At 45.2% G+C, this 17,281-nt stretch overlaps 1 pseudogene; it reads right to left on the reverse strand.

Annotated features, from left to right (window-relative positions):
* Positions 1-459: 459 nt before the first annotated feature.
* Positions 460-17,091, reverse strand: LOC112653988 (uncharacterized; annotated as a pseudogene).
* Positions 17,092-17,281: the final 190 nt, after the last annotated feature.

Raw genomic sequence — 17,281 nt, forward strand, 5'->3', positions numbered from 1 at the left:
TACTATATATATTATCTATGAATATAGAGTTGCGTTACTATGTTGTTGAAATCACACATAAGCATGGAAGTCCCAGTGTTTTCTTCCTAGTCCCTTCTGGGTGGATGGTCTTACTTCTCCTGGAATCCACACAGCCCACTGGGAGGACGCTGTCCTAATGATGCCCTACCCGTCAATGTTTTTGAGTAAAGAAAGGGTTAAGGTATAGTCAGGGAGAGATAGGAGGCCCCTGACTCCCCTGACTAGGCTTATGCAGAGGCCACAGTGACCAGGCTCATAGAAATCCCAAATGCAGAGAAATGTTTTTTTTTAAATATATATATATTTTATTAGAGTTCGATTTACCAACATATACTATAATACCCAGTGATCATCCCATCAAGTGCCCCCCTCAGTGCCCATCACCCAGCTACCCCATCACCCCGCCCAGCTCCCCTTCCACTACCCCTTGTTCATTTCCCAGAGTTAGGAGTCTCTCATGTTTTGTCACCATCTCTAATTTTTCCCACTCATTTTTTCTCCTTTCCCTTATAATTGTTTTCACTATTTTCTATATTCCTTGTATGAGTGAAACCATAAGATGATTGTCCTTCTCCGACTGACTTACTTCACTCAGCATAATACCCTCCAGTTCCATCCACGTCGAAGCAAATGGTGGGTATTTGTCCTAATGACTGAGTAATATTCCATTGTATATATAGACCACATCTTCTTTATCCATTCATCTTTCAAAGGACACCACAGATAAAAGTTATAAACAAGATTTAACCGGAGAGAAGGGAACATAACAAATCCATTTTGTCCTAAATATAGATGAGATATGTACTGATAGTTACAAATCTAAGTTGTTTGCCTTAAATGTTATAAACCAGATATTTACCAGGTTCCTTGGGCAGTTCTATAAAAAACTGACCATAAAAGCCATTAGTGGCAACCCATTCAGAACTCCTTTTACTCTAGAGAGCTTCTTATTCTGCTTTCCTTTTATTCCCACCTTCACTTAATAAACTTTCACTTCAGTTCACCCTTTTCTGTCCCTGAGATTCATTCTTTGACTCTATGAGACAAGAACCCTGCAACATTATCAGTATAGATGGGAGAAGAGGGGTCTGCATGGCATCTCCAAAAGAAGCAGAACTTGGAATTTGTCTCTGTAGTTTGTAGGCTGGCTAGGAAAGGAAGGACAGATTCAAATGGTCAGTAATGGCCAAAAACAGAATGTAGGGATCTAGGCAAGGTTCAGGACCACTCTCCAAGCCTGATGGGAATATTGTGAGGGAGCCATGATGGTCACACTATACACCATGTAACTCTATGGCACCTTTGAGCTAAGGGGCAGACAAGTAGGCAGTGACCTCCTCATTCTTCCCACAAAAACCATGCTTTTGTTCGATGTGTTTGGCTTGTGCACTTGCTCTTATTTGAGGGCTCTATGTCTGAACTCTGTGCAGAACCCACTACAGCCTTTGCAGCTGCCCTGAGGTCACCACCTAACCTCTCTAAGCCTTTCAAATCATTCATAGGAAACAGATGTTTGGAGATATTTTAATGAACCTCAGCTGTGTGGGAAACATATATATTTATCCCCCTGGTTTTACTAATTCTGAGCTCCAAGTCTTTGGCACCTGCCAGCTGTGGTTGAAAGTCAGATACAAGCCTAAAGGCCACCCCTATGCTTGTTCAGGGAGAGCAGGGCTCAGATAGCAGGCCTGGCCGTCCCTCCACATGGAGGCAGAACTTGGCACCACCCTATGTCCTGGAAATCCATCTTGGAACTATAAACTTTAAAAACAGAAGTGTGTGCGTTTTTTTTAACCAGCAAAAATAAGTTTATTCATGAATAATGGAACTGTAAACAGGACAAGCAAGCTATGGCAAAGACAGGCAAGAATTAGAATTTCAGATTTGGTCTCCATTTATCTTTCCTTTGAAATTCCCATTGCTATTCTCAGACATTTATGGAGTCCATTTCTCAGCCTAGGGGGAAAAAATCAACACACACTTTCCATTCTGATATCATATTCAACTAAAACTGCACGCCTCTAATGGCAGATTATCTGAAAATATTGTGAAAGAGGAGTATGTGGTTGATGCAGTCTGAGAAATAAACCTCTGGTGTGAATTGCCCCACTTGGAACTGTCTGCAGTGTAAACACTGACAGCAGCCCAGGAAATGGGTAAGATTTATATCTATTCAACATTCTAATTGCTTTCTATAAATGTTGCTATCTTTCCCTTTCCTGTCTCAGCAAACATAAATATCTGTAGTTCCTCTTTGTCTTTCCAGTCTACAGAATATTATTTTTTCCTATTACAATCAAGAGTACAAGTGAATGTACAGTTTTCAAAACTTGAGTGGCTCTGGGTTCTCTGGAGCAAGTGCTAAGCAGGATCAGACAAAGTGCCAATAATTAAAAACATATTTGGTAGAAATGTGCTGTCAGAGTCTAGGTGGTGTTTACATGGATAGACTTAATTTTGTGTGTTTGATAGTGGGATCAATCAAGCCTCATAGGATTTAATAAATAAATGCAATTCAGTGCCTGTTACTGCAGTTGTTTTGTTGTGCCCAAGATCGCGAATCTGAGAAACCACCAAGGAGCCAACACTGACACTGATGCAAACACACGAGGGTTTATTTACAAGCTCGAGCCTGGGTCCAAGTATACCCGACCCAGCGGAGCAGGGACTTGGACTCCGAGACTAAGAGGCGTAGCAACTTTATAGGGGCCAGTGGCCAATGGGATAGGCAGAAAGTTGCACAGTCAGGCTGGTCCGCTGAGCGGGATTTCCGGTTAGGGTGTGTCCTGGTCTTTGATCAGGGCAAGGCAGTGCCCTAAGTAATAAGCAGGTCAGCACAAGGCGGGTGCAGCCCAAAATAGAGTCAGTCCTGCTCTGCTTGTCCAGGGGTAGGGGATTTTGTTCAATATCCTGGGTCCCACATTCCCCCCTTTTTCAGAGGATCCTATGCAGGACCCAATCATGGGTCCAGGTTGCTCTCAGAGTGAGCCAGGTGAATGATTAAACCAGGATTTTCATCAACCTTGTTGCTGTTCTCGCTCTTATTTACAGTTAAGGCAGCACATAACCCCCCCCCCCCCCGCCCAATCCTTTGTTGTAAGAAGACTAATTCTAATCTTCTATTCTGAAGGACAACCTCAGACTAGGGAGTCTTGGAGGTGGGAAATAAGCGAGAACGGTGCAGTCTTAGCTTTAGGGGATTGTCCTTGTCTAGTTGGCTTTTTCGTTCTGTAACAAAGTCCATGAGAATGGTGTGTGGGTCAGCTGGCCGGACGTGTGTGTAGTGGACCTAGGGAGTAATCCTGTCGACCTTGAGAGCGGCGGGAGTGGTCAGGATCAGGAGGTAGGGTCCCTTCCAGCAAGGTTGAAGTGTCTGGTGTTGGTATCTCCACACGTGCACCCAGTCACCTGGCTGATATCGATGGGGGTCCGGGGGTGGCAAAAGAAGTTGGTGATCATCAAATTCAGCAAGCACCTCAGGTTTTAAATTGGGGATAACAGGTGGAGGAAGACTGAACATGATTTCATAGGGAGTCAGTCTCATCTTATATGGGGAGTTCCTCACCCTATATAGGGCAAAGGGGAGGAGAGTCACCCAGTCCCCGCCAGTCTCCAGGGCTAATTTAGTTAAGGTCTCCTTTAATGTTCTGTTCATCCTCTCTACCTGTCCTGAGCTCTGGGGCCTATGTGCACAATGTAACTTCCAATCTGCCCCAAGTACTAGTGCCACTCCCTGTGTTACCTTAGAGACGAATCCTGGGCCGTTGTCTGACCCAATTTTAACGGGAAAACCATACCTCGGTACGATGTCTTCCAGCAGTTTTTTGGTCACGATCTGTGCCATTTCATGTTTGGTGGGAAATGCCTCTGTCCATCCTGAAAAAGTATCTACAAACACTAGCAAATTCCTATACCCATATTTTCCAGGTTTCACCTCAGTGAAGTCCACTTCCCAGGAGGCTCCTGGGCAGTCCCCTTGGAGCTGGGTACCCAGGTTAGATCCATGGGCAGAGGCATTTGTTAATTGGCATGCACAGCAGCGTGCCACAATCTGTTTGATCTTTGCTTGAGAGTCTTTAATAGTGATCTTTGCACGTCGTATGAGGTCTTCCATCTTCCTCGTTCCCTCGTGCTCCGATGCATTTTGGATAGGACTCGCTGTCCTAGTTCCTCTGGCAAGATGATGCTGGAGTCCGCGGCCCTCCCCCAGCCACACAAGCACTGGGTCATAGGCAAGTGTTTGATCCAGTGTAAGTCAGCAGCAGTATAGTTGGGGGTGTCAGGCAGGGTCGGTGCCCCCGGATCAGGTAGCGTGGTTGCTAAGACCTGGGTCACCAGAAGGGCCGCCTCTTTTGCTTTTAAATCGGCTCGCCGGTTTCCCCTGGCTACTGGCGTGTCTGCCTTTTGGTGCCCTGGACGGTGGATGATGGCCAGGGCCTTGGGCAGCCAGAGGGCCCTCAGGAGTTCAAGAATCTCCGTTTTGCTTTTAACAGTCTTTCCCTCTGCTGTCAGAAGCCCTCTCTCCCTGTAAAGGGCTCCGTGGATGTGAGCGGTGGCGAAGGCGTACCTGCTGTCGGTGTAGACGTTTATTCGTTTACCTTCCCCCATGGTCAGCGCCTTGGCCAGTGCGGTCAGTTCTGCCCGTTGAGCCGACTCCATGGTTCCGGCTGCCCCCGCATATCTGAGTCCTTCTTGGACAAAACTGCTGCCGTCCGTGTACCAGGTGGTGTCCGCATTCAGCAGTGGCTGGTCCTGGAGATCAGTTCTGATTCCGTGCACCTGGCGGACGGTTTATGGCTGTGGGATTCTTTAAGACGGTTTCCTTCCGCGCATCCGTCAACCATCTTTGTCCATCTTTTAATTTGTACCCAAGGGAGCTCACCTCTGTTCTGCACATCTGGGCTTTTTTAGCTGAGGCCCGGTATCCTAGGGCCGCTATGGTCTGGAGCAAGTCCCTGGTGCCTCGCAAGCATGTGTCCTGGTCCTTCGCCGCCAACAGGTTATCATCTACGTATTGTAAAAAAGTTAAATGTGGGTGCTCGGAACGGAACTCACCCAAGTCTTCGTGTAAGGCCTCATCGAAGATGGTCGGTGAATTTTTGAATCCTTGTGGTAGTCGAGTCCAGGTGAGCTGGCCATTGATGCCTTTCTCGGGGTCCGTCCATTCAAAGGCGAAAAGGTCTTGGCTCCTGGGTGCTAAAGGCAGGCTGAAAAAGGCACCTTTTAAATCTAATATCGTATACCAAGTTTTGACAGAGGCAGGGTGGAGAGGAGGGTATATGGGTTTGGGACCGTAGGGTGCATATCCTCTCCTCGCAGGTTGACTTCCCTCAAGTCCTGGACTGGCCTGGAATCGTTAGAGTGCGGTTTCCACACAGGCAGCAAGGGAGTGTTCCATGCCGCTTGGCAGGGCCTTAACATGCCCGAGTCCAGTAGTTGCTGTATGTGGGGTGTGATTCCCTTTCGTGCTACTAGAGGCATGGGGTATTGGCGGACCCTGACAGGGTCTGCCCCTGGCTTTAGTTCTATGTCTATGGCCGGTCGATGCTGGGCCAGCCCGATTCCCCCAGTTTCTGCCTACGCTTGGGGAAATTCCTGCAGCCAATGGTCAGTGTCAGTCATTGGCGCTGAGGGCATTTGGTGGAGATGATATTCGTCTTCTAAACTCAGGACAAGCACCTGAATTGGGTGCGCCCCTTCTTGTTTAGGAGTTTTGCCCCTTCAAGGTGGAAGCAAATTTGTGCCCCCATCCTGGTGAGCAAATCCCGACCTAACAACGGGTAGGGACACTCAGGGATGACCATGAAGGAGTGGGATACCCGGCCCGTGCTGAGATTCACAGTTCTTTGGGTAGTCCATGAGTACTGTTTGGTGCCCATGGCCCCTTGCACCCATGAAGTTTTGTTTGCCAATTTCCCTTGGGGTTGTAATAAAACTGAATGTTGTGCCCCAGTGTCCACTAGGAATTTAATAGGTTGTCCCTCCACTTTAAGAGTTACCCTGGGCTCGGAGAGTGGTGCCAAACCCTGACTCCCCTAATCGTCCAGGTCCTCCATTTCTAACATCTTGGCAGGGACCTTAGATCTTTTGTTAGGGCAGCTTTTTACCCAATGGCCCTCCTCTTTGTAATAGGCGCATTGGTTTTTGTTCAGCTTAGGGTGCTCCCAAGGGGGACCAGGGCCATCCTCCTTACCTGTCCCTGAAGCCAGCTTCTTGAGGTGCCTCTGTCTTTCCTGTGGGTCGTCCATGGTTGTGGCCAGCAGGATCTTGGCCAGTTTTCGGGTCTGCCGGTCACTTAGTTTGGTTTGTTGTTCTTCCAGACTGTCTCTATTATTATAGACTTGTTCTGCCACTATCACTAAGTCCTGCAAGCTCTTCTCTCCCAGTCTCTCTACTCTTTGTAATTTCTTTTTAATATCTGGAGTGGCCTGGTTAACAAAGGCCATGATAATTGCGGCCTTTGTTTCCGGGGCTTTTGGGTTCATAGGGGTGTACTGTTAAGAGCCTCTATGACCCTCTCTAAGAAGCCTGCTGGACTCTCATCCTTACCCTGCCTCACATCATAGACCTTGGCCAGATTGGAAGGCTTGTGCACGGCAGCCTTGAGACCTGCCATTAGAGTCTGGCGGTGGACCCGGAGTCTCTCCTTACCTTCAGCTGAGTTGTAGTCCCAGGTGAGGCCGGATAAGGGGAAGGCAGCATTTATGAGGTCTGGGTTTTGAGTCGGCTGTCTGTCCTCTCCCAGGACAGACTTCCAGGCTTCCACTTGAATTCATTCTCTTTCCTCGGTGGTGAAGAGAACCTGCAAGAGCTGTTGGCAGTCATCCCAAGTAGGCTGGTGGGTAGAGAGAACAGTATCTAAAAGCCTGATTAGATCTCTCGGATTATCAGAGAACTTTGCATTTGGGTTTTCCAATTATATAAATCACTGGTGGAGAATGGCCAATATAACATTAGCTGTTCGCCAGTCTCATTGGGGGGGCCTCATGGTGCGGAGAGGAAGGGCGGTGGAGTCAGCCAGCCCTGCATTCGGAGGTGGGGCCGCCGGTGGGTCCGACCGTGTGTCCCCGCTGCTGGCCCGTGCACAGGGACTCCCTGGTCAGGGAGGGGTGGCGCCCCTTCTGCAGCCCCCGATGCCTCCAATGGAGGGGCGGAAGGGGGGGCGGTGCCCGGTAGGGCGGCGGGAGAATCAGGTCCTCCGGGGAGGAATCCTGGAAGACCGGACGAAGGGGTGCCTCGGGCATAGAGTCGGTTTCCTTTTGGCTTTCCGCAGGGCTAGAATCTCCATGGGTCCTGCTTTGGGGGCTAAAAATGGTTTTAGCCAAGGAGGAGGATTCTCGATCATGTCCTGCCAGATCAGGATGTAGGGCACCTGGTCAGAGTGGCCGTCCGGTTTGTCCCTGAAGATCACGGCCTTAACCTGTAAGATAGTAGGTAGGTGAAAAGTTCCTTCCTGGGGCCATCCCACGTCAAAGGTTGGCCATTCTGATATGCAATAAATTTGGAACCTCTCTCTCCGTATGTCTACGCTCAGAATACGAGCTCTTTCCCTAATATCCGAGAAGTGAGAGAGCATAAGAGATAGGGGAGTGGTTTCTGTCTCCCCCATTATGTCCCCAATCCACACCAAGACACAGACAGTAAAGACAATTAACAAGGACACAACAACACAGACAAATGCACAAACAGTTAGCAAGGACATAGGAACACAGACAAACGTGCAAACAGTTAACAAGGACACGGTAACAGACAAACGTTCCGTGCGGCCGCGGAGACAAAACAGAAAGTAACCTGAAGGGCTGGCAGCCGGCCCTCCTTACAGATGAGGACCCCGTCCTCCAGGCAGGGGCAAGGGACGTCTCCTCAAGACCCCCGGTCGCCGGCCCGCCAGCGCGTCCGCCTAAGCCAATGCAGACCCAATACAGCTTGGAATTCCTACAGGTAAAGTACAGTTCAGAGCTCTCAGAGAATATGCGTGCAAAAGGTGGAAAAAGTTGAGTGCACGCACCACGCGTTAAACCCTCCGGATGGGGTCCTGGAGGTTTCTTGGATCCCAGACGAGCCCCCAAATATTGTGCCCAAGATCGCAAATCCGAGAAACCACCGAGGAGCCGACACCGATGCAATCACACGAGGGTTTATTTACAAGCTCGAGCCTGGGTCCAAGTATACCCGACCCAGCGGAGCAGGGACTTGGGCTCCGAGACTAAGAGGCGTAGCAACTTTATAGGGGCCAGTGGCCAATGGGATAGGCAGAAAGTTGCACAGTCATGCTGGTCCGCTGAGCCGGATTTCCAGTTAGGGTGTGTCCTGGTCTTTGATTAGGGCGGGGCAGTGCCCTAAGTAATAAGCAGGTCAGCGCAAGGCGGGTGCAGCCCAAAATAGAGTCAGTCCTGCTCTGCATGTCCAGGGGTAGGGGATTTTGTTCAATTTCCTGGGTCCCACAGTTTATTGCATCACATGCAACAAAATCTACAGTGTGTATATGAATGGTAGCCTGGCCAGGATGTGAACACCAGCAGGTTATAGGGCGAGACTAGGAGTAGGTATTGCTGTTGCTTGGTGCTGTTGGTACTGAGTAAGGGACAGGTGAGAGTAGGTAGGGAAAGACAGGTGGGGAGCCACATGAGGAAGCTCACAGAAAGCCCAGATGCAGAAAAATAGAGGAAATATTGACCAGAAAGAATGGATACCTTCTTAATTCCCATGATATTTAAGGAACACCTTGTTTTTTCTCACTATAATTTACAAGAACACCTGTTATTTTCCTTCTAAATATACACAGGATATTCTCATGATATTTACAGATCCATCATGTTATTGACATGAAATCTACCAAGTTCCCTGGTCAGTTTTCTATTTCAGAGAGACCATAAAAGCCCTTAGTGGCAACCCATTGGGGACTCCTGTCTCTCTTGGGAAATTATTTCTTTCCTTTCTGTTCTCACCTTCACTTAATAAACTTTCACTTCACTTCACCCTTTTGTCCAAGCGATTCATTCTTCAACTCTGTAAGACAAGAGCACTGTAGCCCCTGACCGCTACCATGGATAAAACCACATTTCTGGGATAGTGTGAAAAAGGAGACAGATGGATACAAGTAGGCACTAATGACAAGACAGGAAGGCAGAAGGGGCAAGTGAGGGATTTGCAAATGCATCTTAAGCCAGGGATGGTGCTGGGGAGCTTCTTACAGTGCTGGTGCCCATACTGTAGCATTACAGTCTGCAGGTGGGAAATGCAGCTTTGATTCTGAGCCTGATCTCCTTGCAAGAGTTTGTGAATACTCAGCATTATATTTAGAGTAAAAACCAGGGATACAAAAGAATATTTTGCATTCAGAAAGGTCCACAGTCCTGGGAATTTATTCTCTCTTCCCCTGAGGTCCACCTCCTGTTGTTTCTCAGAACAGATGTTAAGGCATCAAAACGAACAATGTTGCATTATTTGGGGGTGGTTTGCACATGTATAATCTGCCTAGTTTCCAAGTGTCTGCCACTTCTTTCTAAAGCCTCCTTCTTACCCACACAAGCAAGTTAGTTAAGTAGTTGGTAAGTAAACTCTTGCTTACCTTGAATTTTGCAAACCAGAGAAGTCATTTTACAAAAGAAAGGCTATCCCAGTATGCAGGTTATCCTGATTCTTGCTATTCTTTCCAGTAGTTATTTATGTTGTGTGAAGTCACCTGGAACACTGCATTAGTGAATTCTGAAACATTGCTTCTAGGAGAAATACAGGTTTAGGTCTCAGTGACCTCTGGCCACATGCTTGTCAACTAGTTAATACAGAACCTTGTTTGGTGTGTATTTCTGTTTAAAGGCACTTAACATATAACTCATGCCTGAATATGATGCTTATCTGACACATATTTTCTCCATAAGGCACATCACAGCCTTCTGGCTCTTAGGAATATTAGGCTGGAGGCTAGGTAGGCACAAACAACAGGAGGATGGACCTTAGACATCCTGACAGAGCCCCAACTGAAGACTGCCCAGGGACCACCCCATTCCACCCATCTAGCAGGTGGTTTGTGGTTATAACATCCCAGCAGAGGAAGAGTTATGTTTGTTGTGCTTGTTTGTTGCACTTGTCCTTATTTGACCTATGTCTCTAGAATGAAATAATGCTGGGGTTTCCTATCCTTTGCAGGTACTTAGAATACATCTTGGTAAGGGACATGGTAGCTGACTGATTATTATATAATCCAGGCTGTCACTCAAATATTGCCACCATAGACCCACCCAGGAGAAAAATTGATATAAGTTTACAGCCCAGAGTTTCTGGGGCCTTTGTCTTTCTTGACTGGCCTGCTCCTGCCTTGGAGCATACTCTAATAAAATTTTGCTCTGCTTTACTTTTGTTTCAACAGAGGTTTTTGTCCTTTTCCATCTGGTACCAGGAGCACCACACAGCAATTTGGCGGTATGCTTGGGAATCATTCTAAATGACAAAATCACCAACAAAAAGCACAAAAATTAAAGAAACATGATACTAAATAGACTGCAAAAAGAACACTTGTTTATAGAGTGAAAGCTGAAACTAAAAGGCAGAGTGTTGCCTTGTTTTACTCAGCTGGGAATGTATGGATCAGTGACTCAAATTCTCTGCCATGCTCTGATTAACTGAACAGCTGGAAAAGGGCAGTAATTATTGATTTGGGGTTACAAATAAATGTTATCAGGCAGGTGAATTCACAAATAAAAAATCCACAAATAATGGGATCAACTGTTTTATGTTAATTACTTACAACTGATGGCCCCAAACAGTTCTAAGAAAATTAATTCTCTAAGTGACATATTTAACTCAGAGCCATATTTTGCTATGAATGGGAATGGAGTGGAAGGAGGGGCTATTTTCATCTCTTTTTCATGTAACCAAATTCTATTGCAATTCTCATAATTTGAAGTTTTATTTTAATTGTCATAATTTCTCATATCTGAGGCTTGAAATTCCTTTGAAGTTGAGGAAGGACTTGCTATTTTTTTTTTTAGATTTTATTTATTTATTCATGAGAGGCACAGAGAGAGCTAGGCAGAGACACAGGCAGAGGGAGAAGCAGGCTCCGTGCAGGGAGCCTGATGCAGGACTTGATACTGGTACTCCAGGATCACACCCTGGGTCTAAGGCAGGTGCCGAACTGCTGAGCCACTCAGGTATCCCAGATTATTGCTAATCTTAAAAATAAACAGTTACTTTACCAGCAAAAATGGGTTTATTCAAAACTGACCAAGAATTGCAATTCAAGACAGCAAAATCATAAGCAAGCCCAACAAACAAGGGGACATTATTTTATGGATAAGGAAGTTGGGAGGGGTTGTTTTGGAGGAAAGACCATTGGAGAAAAGCAAGGGTTCAGATTGGTGATGGTTTCTCACTGGCTGTGTTACTGGGGTGGTTGATTTCTTGTGGAAGATGCTATGTCTGGCTTTCCCTGTTGGGGGCCAGTACCTGATGATTCTTTCCCTGTTGAGGATTCTTCCAGTGGGGTCTATAATTGACCATTGAGTGTTAAGGTTACTCCTCTGGCCTCCCAATTCCATCTTAGTGAGAGTTCCCTTTATTAAGACTGTGAAACTTTTTTTTTTTTTTTTTTTTTTTTACTTTGAAACTTTTTGATGTAACAGATGGAAAGGCTATATGAAACACATATCAGGAGAAAGCATAGCTGTTGAGCATAGGGCTCTGGTGCTGGCTGCCAGTGCTACTGTCTAAGTTGTATACTTCAGTGAGCTCTGCATCCTCCCCATGTCTCAGTTTATTCACTTGTGAATGGAAAATAATAGTACTGCTAGATAACAACGAATCTGTATTTAGGTAAAGACAGATTTTATCCTAGGGGATTATTTCATTTAGGGGAAGGAGTTGTTGCAATAGGAGGAATGCTTAGAGGATGAGATCTTGCAGATGTCAGATCTTGCCTTACATACCCTGGAAGACAAGTGGGAGGCCAGAAAAGAGTCCTTGGTGTGGCCAACGGCGTAAGTGGTGCTGAAACACTGAGTTTTGGAGTCTGAAAAGTCAGCTCCTTAGTGCAAAGTAAGCTTTCCCTAAGCCTCAGCTTCCTCAGCCATAACATGGAGGTACTGATTCTTGCTTAGTGGGGCTGTGCTAAGGACCTCTGGGACAGTGCTGCGATGTCATAAGACTAATCATAATAGTCATAATAATAATAATAGTCATAAGATGATTAATAATAGTCTGAAAAAAGATACTTTCTGAATGGACTGTGCTAAACAACCACTGCATATTAGAATATTATCAAATCATTGCAATTTGCTGGCTGCTGTGTCCCCATTTCTTTTCATGGACCCTGTTCTGGTGGGTTGCTCTGTGCATGGGAGGATGGGTAACAGCAGTTTACTGTAGGTATTTGCAGTAAACTGCAAATCATTTTTATTATTAAAATTCATTTAAAGAATTCATTGTGTCCATTAAAAAATATATTTTTGGCTGAAATTGGAGGAGAAAGTGCCAAAACCCCACTGTTTTCTTCTAAGAGCATTTCATTTGGAGAGATAATGGCCTGAATGCCTAGAATTTAACATCACTCTCTAAGAACAGACTATGAAAATACTGTGTGCAGAGGAGATATGATTCTATTTGAATTTTACTGTCTGAGTTCTTAGCCTTGAACTTAGAAAATCTGAATTTTGAATTAGAAAAGAAAAGGCCTTTCATCCATTCATTTCTACAAAAATATTAGTGTAATCTGTTCTGTTCCTGTAGGGTAAAGATTAGCCTTTAGGCCCAATTGTCATTAATTCCTCCTACTTCAATAGATATTTGTTTAGTGTCTGTTTTGAAGTCAAAGCTTCTTAACATGTCCTTTTCCATCTGGTTCCATGTTTAGCACAGAATAGTCCACATTTGACAGCTTCATGGTAACAGAGGCCTGGTGGCTCTTTAGAGAACTGAGGCTTCCAGGCTTCACAACTCCCTAACAGTGTTCTCTGGCTTCTCAGAAGGATACTCTTAGCTTGGATAAATCAGTGTGTGTGGCAGGAAGGGGGGATGGCAAAGGGCATTCTGGTCTACTCTTCTGATTCACTGAGGCAAAGGTCATAGCAAGACATACTTTTAAGAAGAACATTTGTTTTGGAAAATAGACACAGCTACAACCCTGCAGCATCTACAAGTCTTTTAGTCTTTGGTGATCAAATGACCTGAAAGGCAGGTAGAATTTCAGCAACTTGCTGTTTGGGCCTTTGATCTGCAGTTGGAGCTGCTGCTCTTTCTCTAATTGCACATGGATGAAATAGCTCAATTGGTGTTCAGTTGGTTAATGGTCAGCTTTTTCTGTTATTTTCCTTTTGTAAACAATTAGAGAGTAAGAGAAAAAAGACTTTTTCTCACCAAAAGGTTAGTTGTGTTCCAAGGAGTAAGACAGAAGACGTGCTTTACGGGTCCTTGCTTTCTTTCTGTGTCTTCCCTTCTACTTCCACTTCTTGTTCTTTCCTTCTCTTCTCTCCAGCACAAGTGCACCTTCTGGAGGTCCTTCTATAGCACTGGTGCCTCAAATAGGAAAATCCAGAGCACTCTACAGGCACCAATGCTATAGAAGTCACAGCCTACCTCCCCTGTGTGTCTTACCTATCAGGATCTTGGACTCATCACCTACACAAAGGGAATAATAATAACATTCCTGAAAACTGTTATAATTGGTTAATGAGAATGCCTGAAAGAATTTAGCATATAATATGTGCTAAATATTAAATATTAGCATATAGTAAGTGGTCATTAAATATTAGTTACTCAAATTATTATTATAAGCATCATCAAATAAATGAATGCATTCCAGGGATATTTAATTTAAAAAATAGACCACTATAAAGATATAGAGACTCTGCAGGTAGAGTTGCAGGCATGATGGTACCTTAGATCAAATTTCATTTTAAGCAGTTGGCCATATCCCAAAGTTCCTCCTGTCAATACTCCATGTGGGTATGGGGAATCCTGAGTGTGGTCTCAGAGAGAGGGAAATTGGAAGAAAGACTGTGGAGAATATAAGTTGTAGGCCAATTCTTTGTTTAAATTAAATGTGCAACCAGATCGTCTGAGAGATTGTTTTTAGAAATAGAAATATACAGATTCCCCAGCCATAGCCCCCACAACAAGCAGAGGCAGACCTAAGGCCCCAGCAAATGGTTCCAGTGTTGGAACTATGTGGTGCCTGCCTACCCCATACAAAAAGATGTGTTTTGAGGGAAACTGCCATGTCAATGGCTTACCTTTCCAAGGTATCCATTCTGGTTCTAAGGGAACTATTTTACAACTCAGTAAGTTGTAGACAACTCACAGCAATGAAAAATATTTCCTCTCTGTACCCATGTAAACTCTGTAGTGCTGTGAAGGTCCAACCGACTTCCTTCCTATAGTATAAGAGGCCACTTTGCTTTCATTTATACATTCCTGTTAATATTTCTCATTTATTAATATGTATTCTTAGTTCTCCTTAGTAACTGGCTGTAACATCTGACTAGTTCCCTCACTGATAATGAGTTAAATAAAGTCTTTAACATATTCATTTTATAAGGGTATGAGAACCATGATTTTGGTCTTTGTTTGAAAATCATTTTTAAACAATGCCCTAGTGGCCCAGCTCAGGGTATGAATACTCCTTGTAGACCTGTTGGAACAAGTCTATTTGAATCTTTTTATTACTCCATAAAGAATTCACAATAAAGTCCCATCATTTGTCAACTCTACACTGATTTTGAGTTATTAGTGCTTTAACATCCAGCATTTCGGCAACTGTCATATTCGAGTACACATCTAAATGCACAGAGAGGAAGAAGGGGTAACATAAGCATTGAGAAAATAAATATTACTCAAACTGCTAAAATAAATCCAGGTTCACTAATACTAGAGTCTGTGTGACTAGACCAACACTCAGTTCTGGAACATATATTGATCTTTATAAAATTAAGGAAAAATAGCTCAGAGTTTTGGTTGGGTTTTAATGAGTCTTGTTTTCTTACCAGGCCACAGAGAAGTAGTGGGATGGCTTCCCAGGACTCCTAGTCATGCCATGTTGGATGGTAATGAATCTTGCGAGGCTCAGGCTTCCCTGTTCCCTAGCCAAGATGCCCCAAGACCTTCGTCTCCCAAGTGAGGAAGATCCCTATTTCACCATTCCAGTTAGTGGAAGGTGTTTCCTGAGGAAGGCCTTGGTTTTTAGAGCCTGAGCCTTTACCCAAGAATTCTACCTTAAAGGTTGATACTCTCCTCCTTAGGGTGGGATACTGTGTCCCTCTTTTATGCAGGCTAGGAACACATGCTGTACCATCATTAGTGCCTGCAGCTAGCATTTCTATGAATAAGTCCTAGCCAAAAGGAAACAAGTAAGGGCTTTTGGACTCTGTTCTGAACCCCAGGTAGATTACTTTCTGCAGGGAGATAAGGCCAGCGTGGGCCTTTCAACAATAGAAGGCAGAAAGATCAAACTGCTTTGAGCATGTGTTTTTAAAGAGGTTGGATGGAGGAGTAGAAACCTCTAAAGCCTGGAGCAATTTGACTGATTGGTCAATGGTCAAATGTCCCCTTGCTAGTTTAGGACTTTATTCAAAAATCAAAAATAATGGAAGAACTCTCAATGGTGCATAGAACATGGAGGAATAATAAAAGAGAAATAAATCAGTCTAAAGGAAAATGAAGGAAGAAAAGCAAGAAGAGGCTCAGGAAATGTTCCAATGCCCATCATACTTCCAGGGCCATTTGGGTTGGTTTTAGTGGTGGGATGCAAGTTGGTTGCATACACTCTGGTTTCCCAGTTCTCAGAGCCCATAAAACAAAAGCAGGGTGGGACCATCAGCAGGCAAGTGATTGTTGTGCCCAAGATCGTGAATCTGAGAAACCACCAAGGAGCCAACACCGATGCAAACACACGAGAGTTTATTTACAAGCTCGAGCCTGGGTCCCAGTATACCCGACGACGCAGCGGAGCAGGGACCTGGACCCCGAGACTAAGAGGCTTAGCAACGTTATAGGGCCCGTGGTCAATGGGATAGGCAGAATGTTGCACAGTCATGCTGGTCCGCTGAGCCGGATTTCTGGTTAGGGTGTGCCCTGGTCTTTGATTAGGGTGGGGCAGTGCCCTAAGTAATAAGCAGGTCAGCACAAGGCGGGTGCAGCCCAAAATAGAGTCAGTCCTGCTCTGCATGTCCAGGGGTAGGGGATTTTGTTAAATTTCCTGGGTCCCACAGTGATTAGGCAATGCTGAACTGTACAGGCCCATCTCAGACCCTCTCCATCTAGGTAAGAGATAAGTTGCATCAGAGCCAGGGAGGTGGGAGTAATAACTGGGGGTGCGAGAGAGCAGAATGCCCTCAAGCCATGAGCAGTTCTCATAGCCCAGGTGTGATTATCTTGATAGGTATTTTCACACATGCTCTTTGGGCTGCCCCATAAACACACAGACTTGTCAGAATAGAGTGCAGGCCAGGTCCTAGGCCTCGTAGGGTTAAAAGGACCTAAAGTGATGGTGGACCTGAGAATCCCAGTGGTGAGAAAAGGCAGCTCAGGAGCTTCAGGAAACCACAAGAGGCAGTGTCCTTGGTATTTGGCATGAATTCTGGAAGAATAAAAGATTACTCCTTAATTGTGTGAGGACATCAAGTGACAGGAATAATCTTGTCCAACTTTCATCCTGAGGGAGCATGTACCACTTTAGCAACCAGGCTCTGGCAGCTGGGATTCCACCCTCGGTTTCCATCTGTTAGAGATCTCAGCACCCTGGGGGAGGGACATGGGAGGTGGCTGAGATTGGCATGTGGTGGTACCTTCCTGTGTACTGACTACTGAGAACATAGCCTGGCTCTGCATGTTCACCTCTGCTGGGAACATGATGAGCGAGCACTGTGAATGCTTGCTATCAGCACTGTCATCACTACTCCTTCACTTAACAGCTTACAAGGATGTAAAATCACAGAATGTTAGTTCTGGAAGCTCCTCAGCAAGCAGAATTCCATTCTTCTTCTTCTGTGGATGAGGCTGGAGTGAGTAGTTACCTTCTTGGCTGTTGGTTAACCCCTCCACAGTCTGTTGCAAGCCTGCCAGTTCAGAGCCACACATCTTCGATCTAGTGGTCATGTCCCCCAGAATGTGGCAGAGACAAGGTCAGAGTAAGGATCAGAGGAAACTTTTTTTACATGTGAGTAGCTTCTCTAAATGTTTTGAGACTTATTACACTATTGCATCTCTATAACATGCAGAGCAGGGGTATATAACAGAGATTAATTTTTTACTTTAGCAAACAAAAAGG

The sequence above is a fragment of the Canis lupus genome, chromosome 3 (assembly GCF_003254725.2).
Source record: "Canis lupus dingo isolate Sandy chromosome 3, ASM325472v2, whole genome shotgun sequence".
Lineage (NCBI taxonomy): Eukaryota > Metazoa > Chordata > Mammalia > Carnivora > Canidae > Canis > Canis lupus.